This window comes from Paroedura picta, chromosome 13, assembly GCF_049243985.1.
Source record: "Paroedura picta isolate Pp20150507F chromosome 13, Ppicta_v3.0, whole genome shotgun sequence".
In the NCBI taxonomy this organism is placed as follows: Eukaryota; Metazoa; Chordata; class Lepidosauria; order Squamata; family Gekkonidae; genus Paroedura; species Paroedura picta.
In genome coordinates this window covers 15,534,615-15,553,850 of record NC_135381.1, presented here as the reverse complement: position 1 = coordinate 15,553,850, position 19,236 = coordinate 15,534,615, and the positions used below count along the sequence as shown (strand labels likewise).

The window sequence follows — 19,236 nt, the reverse complement described above, 5'->3', positions numbered from 1 at the left end:
CCAGGCTCCGTCCCCAAATCTCCAGGAGTTCCCCAATCCAATTGATTGAATTATTTGATTTTTTATACAGTTCAAGGTATCTACATCAGCACCCCAGCTTCCAGAACCTCTTCTGACTTTATCCAGGCCAGACTATAGCCTGGATGTGTTATAATAGACAGTGGAAGATAAATAGATGGATTGGGGGGGGGGGAGAGATGTTGGAATATCACTGGCCCCAACCCAAAGCTTGGTGGAAGAGCTCCATCTTGCAGGCCGTGACGAATTGTGCTAACTCCGTCAGGGCCTGGATGCGTTCCACGAGCACATTTCACCAGGTAGGGGGCAACTAGTGCCCAATTCTTTAGAAACATGAATGTGTAGTGTGCCTTGAATGCTGCTTGAGGATCAGATGTTGAAGAAAAAAGATGCTTGTTTAGTTCAGCATCCAGACCCTGAAGAATCTTCTGTAATAGGCTCGGGATGGGGAGGGGGGGGGGGGGGAGAAAAATGCTAACCCTTTATGTGTGAAGTGGCTGCTTGAAATATATGGGAGGCTCTCTAAATAACAGAGACTTGCAGCTTCTTAAAGACTCATGGCTTTATTGTGGCAGAAGCTTTTGCAAACCAGAGCACACTTCATCAGATGTATGGAGTTTTGGGATTCAGTTGGCAGAATTGTTTATATCCAAAGCTAGAAACAGCATCAAGGGAGGAAATCTTACACGGAGAGGTCAAAGGGCCCTGTTTCCAATACCCAGATGTATAATGGTATGTTGTAGAGCAGGGGTAGTCAACCTGCAGTCCTCCAGATGTCCATGGACTACAATTCCCATGAGCCCCTGCCAGCGTTTGCTGGCAGGGGCTCATGGGAATTGTAGTCCATGAACATCTGGAGGACCACAGGTTGACTACCCCTGTTGTAGAGCACCAAGGAAAACATGATCCATCTAAACAATCTGCCACTGTCTCATAACGGTCTATGCTGAATGTGAAAGATGGACATAATGCTCCCCACGGCAACCTCAGTCATTGCTTGGTTAAGTCTGTTTTTGTTTATGTGCCTTTCTTCTCCCGAGAGCCAGCATGGAGCAGAGGCCTCTAGTCTGGAGAACTGGGGTCAAAGGACTTGCATGGACTAAGAGCTCCATGGGTTGGCCAGCTGTTGTGGAAAGGGAAGGTGGGGAAATTGTTTCCTTCTTTCTCCACTGTAAAAAGCAAAAAGAACAATCTCCCTGCCCTGCCCCTCTCTGCCATTTCTTTATTCCTTTATTTATTCGAATTATAGCCCGCCACTCCCACAAGGCTCGTGGCGGGTCACGACAATAAAACCCCCATAAAACCCCCTAATACAATAAAATCTTCTAAAAATCCGAACAACCCAACCTAACCCAACCAATCCATAACCCTCTGGCATGTGTCTATTTCACACATTAAGGTTGCCAATCTCAAGGTGAGGGCTGGAGAACTCCCAGAATTTTAACTGACATCCAGGCAGTAGAGATCACTTCCCGCACATGGCAGGATGGATTCTGTGGCATTGTGACCTGCTGAAGCTCTTCCCTTCTCTAATTCCTCCCTCCCCAGGCTCCACCCCCCCCCCAAGTCTTTAGGAATTTCCCAAACCAGAACTGGCAACCCTCATACATCACAACCCTCCAAACCAGTAACTTTCTCCATGGAAGTGATCTCTGTAGTCTGAAGGTCACATAGTCTAGATTTGATTCTAGTATAGGTAAAGGTAAAGGTATCCCCTGTGCAAGCACTGGGTCATGTCTGACCCTTGTCGGACCCTTGGTGACACCCTCTAGCGTTTTCTTGGCAGACTCAATACGGGGTGGTTTGCCAGTGCCTTCCCCAGTCATTACCGTTTACCCCCCAGCAGCAAGCTGGGTACTCATTTTATCGACCTCAGAAGGATGGAAGGCTGAGTCGACCTTGAGCCGGCTGCTGGGATCGAACTCCCAGCCTCATGGTAAGAGCTTCAGACAGCATGTCGCTCTGCACCACAAGAGCACCATAGAAACCAATAAGGTGTTCAGAATATAAGTTTTCAAGAGGCAAAGTCACCTTAGATACAAGACCAGTTGTATTTCTGGGAGATCTTCAGGCCCTACCTGGAGGTTGGCAACCCCAGCACATGCAAGCCCCTCTACCTTGGGGATACACTTTCCCAGGTTTAGAAATGGCTCCTGAGGGGAAGACACAGAAGATCCTGGATCATCCCAGATTTCCACAGGTGCTTGGCAGGATGCAATTACGCAACCATTGCACTGACAAAAATTGTTATGGTCACAGCACTTGTGCCTTAATTATGCAGGTGGTTATAAGCTGGTATATTTCATATGTATGATAAATTATGTGAGCTGGAATGAAAAAAATACATTCATTTGGAGAGAGAGAGAGAGAGCACAAGCCTGAAACAGCCTGTCCTGTCTTGGCTTGAACCACCCCCAATTTTTCAGTTGGAAGAATTCCAGAGAATGATTTTTTGTAGCCAGGTTTCTGCTGGGGCCACACAGGGGAATGAGTTCTGCAGCAGATACAGGGGAGCAAAAGAGACTGTGGCTGGAGGGGGGAAAACAAAACTCTGGCGCATGAATAGCACAGCAGCAAACGTCCCAAAGCAGGCTGAAATCTGAGCAGAAAGCCAGAAGCCGTAGAGCTTTTATTGGACAAAAGGAAAGGAAAGGAAGCCCATGACCATTAGCATCCAAGGAGCCCAGAAAGCAATTGGTCTGAGGCTAGAGCAATAAAGTTGCACACAGAGCTTGTGCTAATGATCACCTGAGACATTCTGGCCCTGCAGTGACAAGCGTGTGTTGGGGGCCATTAGGCTAGTGGGTTAATTGAACGTTTATTGGATTCACTGTTGTCTAGATAGCAATGCGTTGCACGTCTTTTGTTCTATATCAGTCTTGCAAGTCACTTCTTTGGAACGGTAGCTTCCCACCCATATTTCATTGAATCAATATCCCAGAGCGGGCGAATATAGATTTTGTCAGCCTCAGGCAGTGCAGGAACACGAAGCAATTGGAAGCGAACAAAGAGGAGGATTTACCTGTACCGTTTGAGATTTGGGCATCAACTCTGTACAGGGACAGGAGGGGTGTAGGGGTGATGGAAACTTATTTGGACGACATCCATCGTTAACCCAAAAATGCAAAGCCAGTTGCTGGATATTCTCCCCACTATAAATAAGAATTGGACATAGCCCACTTGGGGTCACTGTCCAGTCACAGCATCCTAATGACTGATAGGGTGGTGTGGTGTCGAACTGGGCTCTGGGATACCCAAATTCAACTTCGCACTCAGCCATGAAGCTTGCTTGGCCCCTGGCTGGTCACTTGGGAATCGGATAATGAACTAGGCAGGCCATTGGTCAGATCCAGTTGGGTTCTTCTTATGCTCATTATGTTCAGTGGCAGCAAAAAAGGCTTTCCATGCTACAAGTCTCAAGTTCAGTCCCTCCCTGCTACTTTTGCTTAAAAGCTAACTGGAAGTTGGAGTGTAGAAGGCCTCTGACAGACTCTGGAGAACTTCCGCTGTCTGATAAGGCAGGTTCATGTTTTCATTTCTGCTGTTTTCTGGGGTTCCGAATGGGGTTGCCACCCTCCGGGTGGGAGGAGGAAGAAGAGTTGGTTTTAATGCCCTGCTTTCCAATAACAAACCGGCTTACGATTGCCCTCCCTTTCTCTCTCTGCAACAGACACCCTGTGCAGTAGGTGGGGTGGAGAGAGCTCTGAGAGAACTGTGACTGGCCCAAGGTCACCCAGCTGGTGTGGAGAAGAAGTGGGGAATCAAACCCAGTTCTCCAGATTAGAGGCTGCCACTGGTAGCCTTAACCACTACTCCACGCTGGCTCTCTGTAGCACTTGGAAACCTCCAGCTATTACCATTGATTTCCAGACCACCCAGATCACTTTGCCCGGAGAAGATGGCTGCTTTGGTGGGTGGACTCTTCGGCATTATACCCTGCTGAGGTCCCCCCCTCCCCTAGGCTCCACCCCCAAACTCTCCAGGTATTTCATGACACAGGGCTGGCTAACCTAGTTCACAACCAGTTCCTCTGCAAGGCTTGATCCCACGGGGTTCTTTTGTCCTTACCTCCAAGCAAAAGGCCAGCACCCTCCCTTCCATCCGCTCACATTGCTCCCCTGCCAAGCGCTGTATTAACATTAAAAACCCATCTCCATCTCTCTTCCTTGATCAATACACACACTGTCATCTGGCAAGGAAGCCCGTCCTCCTCCCTGGCTCAGTCTCAGCTGAGCGGAAATGCACGAAAGGTTAAGCGGCTTCAGATCCAGCTGGCTCCCCGGTGCTAACAATGCCGGCCCTCCTCCGAACAAACAGCCAAGCACTTCTCGGAGCAGCACCGGCACGGGAGAAAGGCCACGCATCTCATTCCGGTGGGCAGTCTCTGCCTCGGCCTTTCCTTTCCACTGGCTCAGCACTTGCAAAATCTATTGATCCGCTCTGCTGCGCAGGAGAAAGGTCAGGAGACCAGGGCTACGGTTTTGATTCCAGGGAGGATTGATAAAAGAGTGGTGCGCCCTCCCTACCAATTCTTGATGTTTTACACAGTGAGAGCCAGTGTGCTGTGGTGGTCAGAGTTATGAGACTAGGAACAGAGTTCAGGTGCAGGTTCCAATCCCCACCCTGACGTGAAATCTTGCTGGGCGACCTTGGGCCAGCCCCCCACCTCCTCCTCCGACTTAAGATGCTGACTTAAGCTGTCGCTTTATAAAAAGTGCTCTGATGGTAGACCAGCTGCCCCCTAAGATACTTTGTACTACAGAACTGGATCTTACTTTGAAATTGGTGACCTTAGGCTCACCAGCTGGGTGACCGTGGGCTCGCCAGGGCACTGATAAAACTGTTCTGCCCGAGCAGTGATATCAGGGCTCTCTCAGCCTCACCCACCTCACAGGGTGTCTGTTGTGGGGAGAGGAAGGGGAGGCAAATGTAAGCCACTTTGAGACTCCTTCGGGTAGAGAAAAGTGGCATATAAGAACCAACTCTTTTTCTTCAGTAATACCAGGGCTCTCTCAGCCTCACCTCCCTCACAGGGTGTCTGTTGTGGGGAGAGGAAAGGGAAGGCAACTGTAAGCTGTTTTGCACCTCCTTCAGGTAGAGAAAAGCGGCATATAAGAACCAACTCTTCTTCTTCTTCTTCTTCTTCTTCTTCTTCTTCTTCTTCTTCTTCTTCTTCTTCTTCTTCTTCATTACTTCCAGATACTGGCACCTGAGGAAGTTTACTGTTCTACACATAGGTTAAACCCATTACTACTTTATACACAATTTGAACATTAACAATGGATGGTTTCTAATTCATCGGTTTCCCTTCACGTGAGGCCCCGATTCAGGTAGGAATCGGGCTAGGAGGGAAGAAAGGATCTTAGCCTTTCACCCCTTCTTGGCCTCGCTCACAAATCTAAATCCGTTTCCCACCCCTTCCCATTTTTGCTGTCCTCTAAAAAAGCCTCCCCCACCACGACCTTGAAAGAACTATGACAGAACGGGGATGGAGAACTGTCAGGTTTTGATTTCTGAAGCCGCACACGGTTGTCATTTAGTTTGGAGAGGCAAATGGGACACGACAGCAGGAATTCTGTGAAAGAGCGTGTGTAGTGACCCTGACGGAGGTCCATGATCCATAAGAAGCAATTAGCAGTCTGAGTCACAATTTCAGTTCTGGATTTGAAGCAGGAGATGAATTTGAAAAATCTAGCACGATAATTCGAAATATAAACTATATATATATATTTAGGATTTCATAATTTTCTGCAAACTGGGGGGGGGGGGGTGCCCACTGATGCTCATTCCTGTGAAGTGCCTTCAGTAAAGATTAACTTTCAGCCATGCTCCTATCGTCTGGGATTCTGCTATGTTAGCTTTGAGGCTCTGCTACCAGGCTGCATTCCATGGGCCATGACAGACAACAAGTTTTAATTCTATCCTTGCACAAAATGGCACGTCTGTTGATGCTGCCACGGAACTAGAGAAGCCACAAGCACTGGGCCCATTCCATGGCTCCTTTTGCGAACAAACCTTGACTTCGCAGAGTTCCTGGAGATCTACTGAAGGGAAGCGGCTGGCTTGCCACTGCGAGGCACCAGAACTGAAGATAATGAGAGGAGATGGATCTACAGAGGAACATTGCTTACTGGGATTCTTACATGCCAGAGTTGATTTCCATCTACAAAGATGCTGTGTAGAGAAAACTGGGAACTGGCTGAGAGGCCCAGTGACTGAACAGGGACGAAATGCCAGGCAGCTGCAACCTGGAAGGAGGGGAGCAAGAGGGACTCCAGCAAACAGCAGAACAGATGGGGAGGTTGAGAACATCACGGGGAGGTGTTAAAATAATGCAGCATGGAAGGCCAGCAAAGTTCTGATGGGGGACCCCGATAACGGGGAAATTAAGTTACACGCTGAGGCACCACCGCAGTATGCTGACAGCATAGCAGAGAGAGAGAAGCTGAGCTTGGATGATAAATAGCAATGCAGATGCTGCCTTCCCTTTGGAGGTCTTTGCAAATGCCAGCGGTAAACACAAGCCCATCCATTATGTAACAGGCTTTAAAAAAAAAGATGCAATGAGCCATTGATGGTAAATTATTAACCCCAGGCTAGGGCTGAACTGAAGTATTTATCTCACATTTCGTTCACTTTCTTGGGCGTCAAGACGGAGGGGCCTCGTTGCAAACATGTTGCAAAGTTCTCCCTGCGAACTCCTTGCCACTGCTTCTTGGTTCCCATTCTAAATAATTAGGGTTGCTAGCTCTGCGCTGGCAAATACTAGAGATTTGGAGGGTAGAGCCTGAGGAGAGCAGGGTTTGGGGAGGGGAGGGATTTCAGTGCAGTAGAGTGCACCTTCCAAAATGGCCAGTTTCTCCAGGTGAATTGATTGGTGTTCCCCAGAGATCTGTTGAGAGATCTCCGGGCACTGCCTGGAGGTTGGCAACCCTGTGCCCAGCCTATTGGCAGTGAGTTTTGTCAGTGATGACCGAATGCAAGGATATCACAGCTGCTCATAAACAAAAGGAGCAAGTGGGATGACCTACCCATGAAGACAAGTGATGGCAAAGAGAATGAGAGCAAAGAAGAAGGGAAGTGATGCCAAGATGACATGGATGCCATTCATTCATTCATTCATTCATTCATTCATTCATTCATTCATTCATTCATTCATTCATTCATTCATTCATTGGATTTATATACTGTCTCTCAACAGCAACTGAACCCGAGAATGCTTGATGTCATGGGGATGGTCTATTGTACTGAGTCAACGATTCTAGTTCAAACTGAAATGTGAAAGGAAAGGTTATCGAGTGCATCTGGGTGGCAAAACTCAAGAATCCCGTTTCTAAAGTATTTTTCACTTACGAAAGGACCTCTCCGTTCATTTTGAATTTTTCACTAGTGATGTTCATTCGCTTCCGACTTCACAGTGAATGCTGCGGAAATGGGGGGGAAGGAGACATTTCCTAGCCCCCGCCTTGGCTCTCAGCGTGTTTGCTCCTTTGATCTGTTACCACTTCAAAACCGTGTATTTTTAATTTCCTTCTCCAGATGCAGATAACATGGGGAATATGAACAGCACGACACAGCCAATCAGATTGTACTCTAGGAATGCATAATTAAGGGCAAAGGCAGCCAATACAGGAGGAGGGCATTCCATTCCGTCCTGCATTGCCCTCCTCCTGCGTGGGAAACACTTTTGTCCCGTTCCAAGGGAGCCCCTGAAAGGGGGAACTTCTTCATCTTTCCAACGTAATTACAAGAAATATCCCTCCTATCAGTTTAATTCGTCGCTAAACCTGAGCGCCATTGCAGTGCAGTGGAGTGTCAGAGAAGCTGCTGGGAGACTCCTTGTCAAATCCTCATTTTGTTATGGAGGTTTGCTGGGTGACCTTGGGCAAGCCCCATGCTCTCAGACTGTTTCTGCACTCGCGATATCGTTGAGATTTGCATTTTTTAAGGGCTGATTTTTTTTTTGTCCCTTTCCACATTGAAATTGGCTTCTTCAGGTGCAGGCCTGAATCCCCCCCCCCCTTACACTGCAGCTAAAGAATCCTTAGAAAACCAGATTTTATCTTTTCAAAAGGGGTCTAATTGGGGGCTGCCCATGCAGAAATGCATGCAATTGGCCTTTTCCCCACATGATATTTTTAGTCATATAGTCATGGCCCTTTCCTCACCTCCATCCTCCATTCCCCCCTTCCTCCTCCTCCCTCCCTCCCCCGCTTGAGAAAAATCTGCCTTTTTTAACAAGGGGTGCTATTTCCATGTTTTAAGAAAAAGCAGTCTTGCAGTCTTACACAGCAGGGTTAGAATGTTACAACATCAAAATATTATAACCTTGTTTTTGTTTTTTGTTTTTTAATTGCATTCAGGACACCATGGGGGGAAGGGAAGCAGGTGATCAAGGGTTCAGGGATTAAGGGGCACAATGAAGGTGCAAGCAAGCACCATTTTAGGGGGAAAATTTGAAATGTTTTTGAAATGGGGAAGGGAGCCAAGCATGATGGGAGGCGGCCTCTGTTGGACTCAGTGCGGAAAGCATGTTGTGAACTTCAGCCTGGTAAATAAGGGGAGGAAAGCCCAAATGTGGAAACACTGGTGTTGATTTGCAGCATCCAAAGGAAATCCAAAGTGAGCCTAAAAAAAGGTATGTCTCTTAATGTGGAAACGGTCTCAGTCTAACTTACCTCATAGGGGTGCTGTGCAGAGAAAATCCAGGGGGCAAAAGTTTTATAAGCCATCTTGGACCCACATGGAAAAGAGGAATAAATAAATAACTTTAGTCAACAAAACTTTCTCTTACACACAGTTCTAAAACTGCAGAAGTGGGAACAGGCACCTGACCTGCCTGGCAAACATACCATATTACACAGTAGGCAGTTTTGGAAGTTTTGGAAGGATTTCTAGGAAGGATCAAAAGTTCTCTTCAGGAAGAGAAAGGATGATGGCAGCCTCTCCCCCTCAGCACTATGGCCAAGGGGCAGAAGGAGGGTGACCCCCCAAGTCCCTTGCTTGAATACTTAAATGCACAAGATTCCCCCAAATTTGTTCAGATCTTGTCCCGAGATCTGGGGCTTCTATTCCAATCACGCTGGGCGATGTTGTCAAGGTACCCAGTGGCCTACTTTTCGGCAATCAAAGCCTTCCCAAGATTTGCATCTTGAAACGCCAGCTGCAGATAGAAAGCAGATTACATAACAGAAGGCTTTGTTTATTTGCTTAAACTCACCCTTGCGTTGTCGTGGAGAACAGAGTGGGGAGAAATGCTTAATCCCCTTCGTGTTAATAACATACCAAACACAATGCAGTGGATTGGCACAGATGGGGGCAGGATGACAGCCTGCTGGTGCTTCGTTTGCACACCACGAAAGCACTCCAGAGGACTTCTCTCCAAGAGCTTGCCGGCGGCATGGAGGTAATTGCCCTGTCCTTAACATTCCGCACCATATCTTTTGGGAAGGGGCTCCATAACCGCCCTAGGATGCAAACAATCATTATTTGAAGTGTGCCGGGAGGGGTGGTGGTATTAGAAGGAAAAAACATGGAGGAGTAGGTTACAGTTTCAAAACATGTATGGGAGAAAACGAAGACTGATGCCTATTTTGAAATGGCCAGAGGAGAGTTTGACGTGTATGGACCTTCCAGAGGTGATCACAAGAATGAGAGTCCTCTGGGTTGGCCAGGTCTGGTCCGACCTTCTGGCAGGGTTGTCAGTCTACAGCAGGGGCAGTCAAACTGCAGCCCTCCAGATGTCCATGGACTACAATTCCCATAAGCCCCTGCCAACAAACTTGCAGGGGCTCATGGGAATTGTAGGCCATGGACATCTGGAGGGCCACAGTTTGATTACCCCTGGTCTACAGATTGGACCTGGCGATTTCTCACAGTTACAACGGATCTCCAGACAATACAGATGACATCCCCTGGAGAAGATGGCTGCCTTGGAAGGAGGGGTTCTGGGGCATTGTACCCTGAAGTGCCTCCCGTTCCCAAAACCCACCTTCCCCAGGGTCCACCCACAAACCCTTCAGGTTTTTCCCACCTCAAAGCTGGTAACTATACCTTCCGACCTGGAAAAGATCAACATCTCCTAGCTTGCAAGTGGTTACTCTGAACTTTAGTTACAGAAGCTGAAATCAAGGAATCGCCTCCAAGGATGCAGCCTAGGTCTGTGAATATAACCTGCTTATATATCACATGGCAAACATGACATAAAAATCAGGAATGGGAAATGGGCAGCAGCTGGCTGCATTAAAAAAAAAAAAGAAATCCTTACGCTATTAGAAATGAACAGTTAAGAAACAAATGACAATAACTCTATACATTCTCTTCTTTTATTTGTTTTTAATTTGTGAACTTGGCATGTTGTTTGCTTTGTAGACCAATTCTGATTATGTATTATTGCATTGTAATAAAAAAAATTAAACAAATAGGACAAATCTTACACTTGAATGGGCCCTGGGATGTTAATGTTTAAGTTCTTCTCCTGCTCCTAAAACAAAGGATGCTTCTGAAATTCCCCTCATCCAAATCACTCCATGGCTTCTGAAGTTCCACGTCACCTGAACTTGCTTTTGAAGGGAAACTGATGCATTAGAAATCATCCATTGTTAATGTTCAAATTGGGTATAAAGTAGCAGGCATGTGCAATTGGTCCGAGCTTTCAATTTCTTTCCCCTCCATGTTGTTGGCATGCATGCATGGCAGACAAAACACTGCTGGGCCCTGACTATTTAAAAATAAAACAATCTGTTTGGGTTCACAGTATTACAATGGGGTGGGGGGAAGAAAGGTTCCTGCCTGCCCCAGCTGGTTTTCACTACTGGGGAGAGAAGTCTTTTCCCTGTTTTTGTTGCTCCACGTTGAGTATGCCATGCTAAACAGATTAGATAAACCTACTGAAGTTCCTTCGGGCACTTTTGAGCATCCTTAAGGAGTCAGCGAATGCCAGCTCAAGGCGAATGTTGACAATGCGGGAAAGAGAAAACCTTTACGTAGTCAGACGTATAGACTGGACTTCAGGAAAGCAGATTTTAACAGACTTTAAGGTATGTTGGGTAGAGTCCCGTGGTCAGAAAGACTTAAAGAGATGGGAATCCAAGAGGGCTGTGAGTTTCTTAAAAGTGAAATCCTGAAGGCTCTATCACAAAGAATTCCGTTAAGAAGGAAAGATGGAAGGAGCCTAAGGAAGCCACGGTGGCTCCATAAGCAGCTGTCAAATGATTTGAGGAATTAAAAAAAGGCATTTAAGAAATGGAAGGAAGGCCTTATTACCAAGGATGAGTATAAACAGATAACCAATGATTGTAGGGAGAGTGTTAGAAAAGCGAAAGCTCAATATGAGCTTAGGCTAGCAGGAAGTGCTAAACATAGCAAAAAAAGGGTTCTTTAGTTATATTTCAAGTAAGATAAAATACTTTGGCCACCTCATGAGAAGGAAGGACTCCCTGGAGAAGAGCCTAATGCTGGGAGCAATTGAGAACAAAAGAAGAAGGGGAAGACAGAGAATGAGGTGGCTGGATGGAGTCAGTGAAGCAGTAGGTGCAAACTTAAATGGACTCCGGGGAATGGTAGAGGACAGGAAGGCCTGGAGGATCATTGTCCATGGGGTTGCGATGGGTCGGACATGAATTCACAACTAACAACAACAGCCAAAGGTAGGGACATGGTAGGACCACTGCGAGGACAAGAAAGCGAAAGTGTTCAGTTTTGGGCACCCCAGTTGAAGAGGGATGTTGACAAACTGGAATGTGTCCAGAGGAGGGCAACAAATATGGTGAGGGGTTTGGAGACCAAGACATATGAAGAAAGGTTGGGGGAGCTTGGTCTGTTTAGCCTAGAGAGGAGACGACTGAGAGGGGATCTGATAACCATCTTCATGTATTTAAAAGGCTGCCATATGGAGGATGGAGCAGAGTTGTTCTCTCTTGCCCCAGGGGGACGACCAGAACGCATGGGATGAAATTAATTCAAAAGAACTTCCATCTAAACATCCGGAAGAAGTTCCTTACAGTTAGAGCAGTTTCTCAGTAGAACAGGCTTCCTCGGGAGGTGGTGGGTTCTCCATCTTTGGAAATTTTTAAACAGAGGCTGGATAGCCATCTGATGGAGAGGCTGATTCTGTGAAGATTCAAGGGGGTGGCAGGTTACAGTGGATGAGCGATTGGGATGTGAGTGTCCTGCATAGTGCAGGGGGTTGGACTAGATGACCCATGAGGTCCCTTCTAACTCTATGATTCTATGATTCTATTCCTTCTGGTAGAGAAAAGTGGCATGTAAGAACCAACTCTTCTTCCTCATCCAGTGGTGGGCCTCTGGATGCTGGCGCTGGGAGGTAATGCCATGAGAAGGACTCTGCTTCTCTTTCCAGGTTATGAAATGGGATGCTGTACATGATGGGCTGATGCTGGTCTGATCCTGCAGACTCTTCTTAAGTTTTTGTGTTCAGTCCATCCTAGCAAAGCTTACAGGGTAATCTGAGGGGAACTTTAATGGAGATGGATCCAGGTAGGTAACCATTTTGGTCTGAAGAAGCAGGACAAGGTCTGAGTCCAGTGGCGCCTTTAAGATCAACCAAGTTTTATTCAAGGTAAGAGATACCATGGGCATGCACTATTAGAGAATTAAATGGAAATCACCAGACGCAGCAATGGAATGGATTTCTTCATTCTGGTGATTTCCTGTTAATTGTCTGAAGAAGGGTGTATGCGCATGAAAGTTCACAGCTTCAATGAAACATGGTTGGTCTTAAGACTGCCACTGAACTCAAACTTTGTTCTAATGGAGATGCCTCTTCAGCAGCTCTTGGGGGAGCTGCTTTGCCATTCTTTGCTCCTACTATGGGTCCCTGTCCCGGGCTGTCCCATTCCTATCATTACAGGGACCGAGCCCTGAGTCCTGTGAACTTCTGCTATAGCATGTTGTAGTGTCTCTAATCCCAGACAGCCTTTGATTCTCTTTTTCTGCAAGATGGCTTTGTTTTCTCCTGGCCTGACCTCACAGGATATGCAGATCCATCCCCGCAGGGCCTCTGTCACTGTATCATCAACATCTCTTCCAATCTCATCTGGACTCGGAGCCCTTTGCCAGCTGAGTGCCCCAGGGGTCTGCCGCTCAGAGGCCTGAAGGGACCTGGATGGAAGCTGCATCCGAGACCAATCCCAGCGGTGGGTGAGAAAGCAGTGCTGCCGGTAGGCCCTGCTCTGACTTCCTGTCACTTCACAAGGAGAAAGTGACAGATGAAAAATACAATTCTGTGATGGTTGAAACTTACCCCGAGCATTTTCCCCGTTTGTATCCTCGAGACAGCTGATGAAAGGGATTTGGTGATTAGAGGAGAGAGGGAGAGGAAGAGAGATTTGTGTGATAGCTCCTTCCAAAGCACAATAGTATGAAAGGGGGACAGAGCCCTGGATAATTTTGACCTTTGACTTCTACCTCCCCCTCTCTTTGGTTCAATCAACCACACACATATCTCACCCCCACCCCCACCCATCTGCAAGCATGCCTGCTTTTAATATCTCTAGAAGAGAGCCATGACTCTAGAAAGTTCAAACCCTGCCACAATTTTGGTAGCCTTTAAGGCAGGGGTGAGCGAACTGTGGCCCTCCAGATGTCCATGGACTACAATTCCATCTGACGGAAGAGTGCTTGCACTCAAAAGCTCACACCTTTAATAAATCTTTGTTGGTCTTAAAGGTGCCACTGGACTCTGATTTTGTTTTAGAGATGGAGATTGTTCAGCCTACGATTATTCTTACCACTAGAGGCAGAGGCGCCAGTCTCCTGGTAGGATCTGGAAATCCCCTGGAATTACAGCTTCTCCTCGGAACGCAGAAATTGGTTCCCCTGGGTAACATGGCTGCTTTGGAGGGCAGTCCCTGTCATCCCCAGTCTCCAAACACAATTCTCCAGGAGTTTCCCAACCTGAATCTGGCCACCCCTCCCTCCTGTTGGTGGCCAGGGGGACCCAGCAAGCATAAGTGGAAAGCTCCTTTTGATTAGCTCCTGTTTGAAAACAGCAGGCACACACAGAGTTCCCTGACAAAAATTGCAATGCAAGGAATGGCTGGGGGAGGGGGGGAATCTCTCTCTGTCTCTAGCAAAACTGGATATTCCTCTGATTGCTCTCTTTGAACAACCATTGTAATTGTGCTTTAGCCTTCCTGGGACAGTTGCAGCTGCATGGCTGAGCCCGTTCCTCATTAGAAGATGCCTTGTATCAATTTTTGCAGGGGGACATGCTGCGCTGTGATTGGCCGCAGCGTTCTCAGCATCGTTCTTGCCCAAACACACTTTTGTGCTTAATGATCCCTGGACCGACCGGGGAGGCTGACGACGCTGCAGCAAAACCATCCCTCTCTGGCAGCCAATATTGGGAATCTTAATAAAGAGCTATTTCCCTCCCCCCCTTCCCCCCAAGCTCTGCTCCACTTGAGCTTGCATTGCTCAATCAGGATGGCTGCCTCTTCCCTGCCCCAGCCGGCCCCAGGGATGTATTAGCAGGGCAATCCAAAATGGGGTGACTTCTCTCTAAAGTTGTTGACACCCATGTACTTAGGCTGGAGTAACTCCATATAGAATTGCACTATGACAGTAAGACTTTCCTGGGAAAAAGCCCCATTGAAAAGACATGAATAGGATTCTGAGTAGACCTGCTTAGGGTTGCTCTCTCAGTAATTTTAAGGACGCCTTCCCCTTTGGAGACTGACTTCTGAGTAGACCTGCTTAAGGTACTGCCTTTGTGATCCAGGCCCAGGGAAGGGAGCTGATCTGCAGGTAACTGTGCCATGAAACAAAGTGAGGAGGAGCAGGATATTTGGGGAGCCATTCCCAGTGCAATCCCAAAAGGTTTCTCCCTTCGGACTCCTTTGAAACCAATGGGCCTAGAAACTGGTGCATGTCCAGAGAAGGGCCACGAAGATGGTGAGGGAATTGGAGACCAAGTCGTGTGAGGAAAGGTTGAGAGAACGTGGTCTGTTTAGCCTGGAGAGAAGATGATTTAGAGGTGATACGATAGCCATCTCCAAGTACTTGAAGGGCTGTCATATAGAAGGTGGAGCAGAGTTGTTTTCTGTTGCCCGAGAGGAGCACACCAGAACCAATGGGTTGAAATTTATTGAATAGAATTTTCAGCTAAACATCCGGAAGAAGTTCCTGGCAGTTAGAGTGGTTCTTCGGTGGAACACTCTTCTCCTTCTTCAGTAATATCAGGGCTCTCTCAGCCTCACCTCCCTCACAGGGTGTCTGTTGCGGGGATAGTAAGTCGCCTTGAGACTCCTTCAGGTAGAGAAAAGTGGCATATAAGAACCAACTCTTCTTCTAACAGGGAGCAATCAGATCTGCCTCATTTTTATGTTGATCTTCTTTGTAGTGGAGGAGCCTGCATCTCCCGTCCTCCACTTTATCCCCACAACAATTCCATGGGAGAGGTTAGGTTGAAAGAAAATGATTGGCCCAAGAGCCAGCTCCCCCATTTCATAGTGGCAGGGGGATTTCAGCCCAGCTGGGGGCTAGGATCCCCATTCCTAGCCCAGCACTCTCCTGAGAAGTTCAGCCATGAAAGCCATAAGTTCTTGTTTGCTTCTCCAGGCTTTGAGCTAGAATGCCCTTCCACATGGAGGCTCCATTCAGCGACCTTACCTAATGGCCATTTATCCATAGATTTGGCTATGAACTGAAAACTTCTGAAGGCAAGACCGCCATGAATTTGCTTCAGACGACGTACAGCAGTCACTCAAATATCTAATCATCGGCCAGTTATTTCGTCTAAGAGGCAATATCGCTCCATTCCATTGGGCTTCTCCTCTGGGAATGAGCTTTTCAGCCACCCTTAGCCGACCTGAACAAACTCGGCCTCCCCTTAATCACTCTCCTGCCAGGCCTGAGGCTTGTTCTAATTGATTTAGAGCACAGCTTCAACTCCTTTGAGGTTTTTAAAAATTCAATTTACCTGCTTCAGTACCAATCCATATCATTTCAAATGCGTGTTTGTGTTTTAAGAAATCCTTGGTTGGATTTCTGCTGGAGCCAAGCTAGAGAGCCGGTTTGGTGTAGTGGTTAGGAGTGCGGACTTTTAATCTGGCATGCCGGGTTCGATTCTGCACTCCCCCACATGCAACCAGCTGGGTGACCTTGGGCTCGCCACGGCACTGATAAAGCTGTTCTGACCGGGCAGTAATATCAGGGCTCTCTCAGCCTCACCCACCTCACAGGGTGTCTGTTGTGGAGAGAGGAAAGGGAAGGCGACTGGAAGCTGCTTTGAGCCTCCATCGGGTAGGGAAAAGAGGCATACAAAAACCAATTCTTCTTCTTCTTCTTCTTCTTCTTCTTCTTCTAGATGGGACTGGCCACAAGGCCTAAGCTGAAGCTGCTGCTCGATCAGATGATCCATGGGGCGCCAGGGGTGCTGTCACTGTGGCCATTGAGAAGCATCACGGACCATCAGGCCAAGGACAGGGCATCATCAGCAAAGCGAAATTAATTGATTAAATGTTTAGGGATGAAGGGGTGGCTAAACTGCTGCTCTTCGGATGTCCATTGACTAAAATTATCATGGGCTCATGGTGCTTCTAGTCCATGGAGATCTGGAGAGCCACAGTTTGGCCACCTTTGCCCTAGTGCTTGAGAGACATCTACTTTGGTCAGAAACTTCCATTTTCCTCTGGAAGAGACCCACAGTCTACCTTGATCCAGAAGGTTCGTCATGATTTAACTGGGGGTGTTCAAACAGCTGCCTGTTTAACTTACACCCTGTTCACCAATCACAAACTGGGAGCCAATTTTGGGCAGACTTTTCATCTATTTGTTGATCTGTTCATGGCTACTGGCAGGTTCCATAAACTGTTGTCTCCTAACAACATAGCCATCAACCTTTTGCACACGTGGATTCCTATACAGCCCAGGGAAATGCTACTGTCTCTTGTTGTGCCTCTTCTCCATGGAACAATCATTGTATAAACAGATGGTTGAACCCTGCACCAGTTCCATAAGGGCCAAACTACAGCCGTCTTTCTCAACTTTTTTAATCTTTGAGAAACTTCTGAGATGTTCTTCAGGCTCCCAGAAACCCCAGAAGTCATGTGATCGTGCAGAATATAGTTTAGAAACATGCCTGTGTACACACCCACCCAGGGGCCCTCCCCTTCCCACCCTCTCCAGGCCCATCATTGGACATTTTGGGAGGGGAAGTGGGGCAACATGAACATATATGGCCATAAAAAGGTAAAGGTATCCCCTGTGCAAGCACCAGGTCATGTCTGACCCTTGGGGTGATGCCCTCCAGCGTTTTCATGGCAGACTCAATACGGGTGGTTTGCCAGTGCCTTCCCCAGTCATTACCGTTTACCCCCCAGCAACCTGGGTACTCATTTTACCGACCTCGGAAGGATGGAAGGCTGAGTCAACCTTGAGCCGGCTGCTGGGATTGAACTGCCAGCCTCATGGGCAGACAGCTTCAGACAACATTTCTGCTGCCTTACCTCCCTGAGCCACAAGAGGCTCTATCACCCAATAAATGTTGAACAAATTTAAAAAATACATTAAAATTAATTAACTCTCATCCATTTGGGAAACCCTTCCGGGGCCATCAAGAAAACCCAGGGTTTCACAAAACCCTCATTGAGAAAGTCTGCATTACAGTATCCACAGGTGCAACCTGTGGATGCCACTGTCGTTTTCTAATGGAACTCAGGACACTGAAAAATGCCCACAGCACGGCAGGATCAGGTGCTCTTGCTCTCCCTCCACCTTTTCAAGTGCTGAAACAGTTGTGGGGGGATGTTTTGGCACTTGTCTAGGGCAAATACTTCGGCCACCTCATGAGAAGGAAGGACTCCCTGGAGAAGAGCCAAATGCTGGGAGCGATTGAGGGCAAAAGAAGAAGGGGACGACAGAGAATGAGGTGGCTGGATGGAGTCACTGAAGCAGTCGGTGCGAACTTAAATGGACTCTGGGGAATGGCAGAAGACAGGAAGGCCTGGAGGATCATTGTCCATGGGGTCGCGATGGGTCGGACACGACTTCACACCTAACACCAACAACAATAGGGCAGAGCGATCATGCCTTGTCCTTCTGGGCCCGAGGCCTGACACAGGCCTTTGCAATATTTAAAAATGGCCCAAGTTCAGCTCTAAAACGGCAGTGACATCCACAGTCAGGTCCATGGAAACCATAATAACAAGTTACACCATAAATAGGTGATGTCTTTTTTTAAACGTACCATTCAGAGTTCACCTAAATAGTTCTTATCATCATTGTTAAGAGCTGCAAATGCATTTAGAGCAGCAGCTTTTTCATACATGCTGCTGAACTGGTTCATAAATACCTGACGTGGTCCTGTTTGGCAGGTGTTTGAGTCATTTGGTGCCATTCTGAAGACACCTAGTGACTAGCTTTAGGATGCTTAGGGCTGATCCTACGTTGAGCAGGGGGTTGGACTAGATGGCCTGTATGGCCCCTTCCAACTCTATGATTCTATGATTCTATGACTGGCTCATTCCTTCACCACACAGTCAAACATGGTAAGGCTAATTGTCAAACAAGCTGAGCATGAGATTAGCAGCGTTCCTAACTGTAACATGGCAATGTTAGGAAGGGGGAAGGAGGGGTAATGAGCCCCAGAAGTGCAGAAAAGTTGGGTCACACCCTAAGTCAGATGCTCCCTTGTGCATCTCTCTCTTTCTGGGCTTGTGGCTATCAGACCCTTCCTTTGCTTTTCTTCTTTTCGCTGCAAAAAAAGCATGACAGATTGTCATCAGAAACCTCCCACCCTGACTGCTCTTTGGAGAAGAGAGCTAGCGGCCTCCATTGCGTTTGTTTGTTTCTTTTTGATCTTGGAAACTGGAGATCACTGAACATTAATCTTTGTATTATGCAGGGTTAGCACTGTAGCACTAAAGTAAAGATAATGATATTTTAAAGATATTATCTTTCTGATGAAATAAAGGACTCAGTTATATGGAGATCCCTGCCTCTGCTTTGATGCTCAGATTCTTCACTTATGCATGACATGAGATCTGACATGTTATAATGCGTATTTCAACAAAGCGGAAAGTATTTCAGAATACAAAGTCTGTGTCAGACTTCTTTTACACGTTTTTACACACCCTCTGCAAGGACAAAAGGATCCTGGGGATTCACTCAAGTTTGTCACATTGGAATAAAATTCAGTTATTACATTTGTTAACAATAGATGAAAGAACTTTCCCGTACCGCCCCAATAAGACA

General features: G+C 47.2%; 1 long non-coding RNA gene across 2 annotated transcripts; it reads left to right on the top strand.

Annotated features, from left to right (window-relative positions):
• The first annotated feature begins 9,322 nt into the window (after positions 1 to 9,322).
• LOC143822644 (uncharacterized) lies at positions 9,323 to 18,949 on the top strand. 2 transcript variants are annotated; one of them, XR_013226222.1, is made up of 3 exons: positions 9,323 to 9,424; positions 13,012 to 13,175; positions 16,349 to 18,949. It is a non-coding gene; the product is annotated as an uncharacterized LOC143822644 (long non-coding RNA). The 2 variants fall into 2 exon arrangements; XR_013226221.1 differs by having other exon boundaries at positions 9,337 to 9,424; positions 12,979 to 13,175.
• Positions 18,950 to 19,236: the final 287 nt, after the last annotated feature.